The 1,607-nt window shown below is 42.5% G+C and overlaps 1 pseudogene; it reads right to left on the bottom strand.

Moving 5' to 3' along the window:
* Positions 1-614, bottom strand: LOC138170086 (ATP synthase F(0) complex subunit C2, mitochondrial pseudogene; annotated as a pseudogene).
* Between the last annotated feature and the right edge of the window lie 993 nt (positions 615-1,607).

A 1,607-nucleotide genomic window follows, 5' to 3' on the forward strand; every position in this document is an offset into this window, starting at 1 on the left:
TTTTTTTTTCAGCTTATTAATACAGTATTTATTTGTCTTCCCTCTATCAAACCCTGAACCCATGGCTTTCCCCAGGGCTGCCTGGTAAGATGGAGGTGGAGGTATACACAGGCTGGAAGAGACATGGAAGGACCAGGAGGAAGAGGAGGAACATTCAGAAATGTAGGGGGATAGAAATGGCTCCATCACATGGCGAAGAGGATGAGGAAGGCCACCATCAAGCAAAAGAGCCCCATGGCCTCAGACAGGGCAAAGCCGAGGATGGCGTAGGAAAAAAGCTGCTGCTTCAGGGAGGGGTTCCTGGTACAACCGATGATGAGACTTCCAAACACAGTCCCAATCCCAGCTCCAGAGCCGGCCACCCCCACAGTGGCAGCCCAGCCCCAATGAACTTGGTTGCTGTGTCAATGTCCCTTGAGACGGCACCAGTTTGGAATCCACATCTGGGGACAAGAGAGGTCAAGGGACCTGATGCTGCCAAAATGCTGAGGTTCTCATCTGCCCGAACCTCTGGCCATTTTAGCACCACTGCAGATAGCGGTCTATCTACTTGGCAGCTGAGAGCTGCTCCTCACAAGGGCAGGGGTAGAGATGAACTTGGTGCAGGCATACATTCTCAGGGGGCAAAGCTGAAGAGCTGCTGGCAGAGCAGAGGAGACAGAGAGGGCATAAGCTTCCCATTTTTTAGTCTGTGGCGAAGAGGGAGGAGAGGAAACAAGGTTTGAATTCATATCTACCGGAATTGCGCAGAATGATAAAGATAATTAAAATATTAAATAGGCTTTCCTCATTCACAAACAGCATTTCTTCTGAAATTATCAAACATACTTGGAAAATAACACCCAAAATCTCCCCTAATGACCTGACAACTAAAGAACATGGCTGCTGTCACCTCTCCAAAGTTATTAGGTGCCCACATACCAGAAAGTATTCACGTAGGATTGCAAAGAACTGGAAAAAAATAGATGTCCATCAATTGGACATACCAAAATGATGCCTAAGTTAGAATGGAGTGGGGTGCCTATCTAGTATAAATTTCATGTACTGTTAGAAATTATTGAAATGAAGAACTCAGAGAATAATGGGAAGAGGTGACATAAAGTGAAGTAGGTAGAACCAGGAAAATACTATGACTCAAATGATGTAAACATAGAGAATAAAAAGGCATAAAAGTGAACAGTGAAATTAAAATGGCAAAGTTTGGACATAAGGAAGAGCTAAGAAAATGAAACTTCATCCCATCTCCATATTGGGGATTATGTATGTGGGATATTGCATGTACTTTAAGACAGAGCTGTGATGGTTACTTTTGCTGAATTGCTTCTTCTCTTTCTTTTTTAATCTTTGTTATAGTGTTGGCTTACTGGGTAGGGCAGGGAGGAGGGACAGATGTGAAAATGGAGGTGATATAAAATGAGGCAATATCAAAATGAAAGATACCAATACAAAGAAGATTAAAACAAAAAATTAAAACAAAGTTATTAGACACCAAAGGGATGAGTGAATTATAGAATATGAGAAGTTCCTCTGTAATCTAGTACACCACAATCCTGAAAAATAATGCCCAATAAAATATACTCTCAAAGTGGTCATCTAGCCTTTGCTTA

Source organism: Petaurus breviceps, unplaced genomic scaffold (assembly GCF_028583685.1).
Source record: "Petaurus breviceps papuanus isolate PSGF00001 unplaced genomic scaffold, PetGlider_PUasm1.0 38, whole genome shotgun sequence".
Lineage (NCBI taxonomy): Eukaryota > Metazoa > Chordata > Mammalia > Diprotodontia > Petauridae > Petaurus > Petaurus breviceps.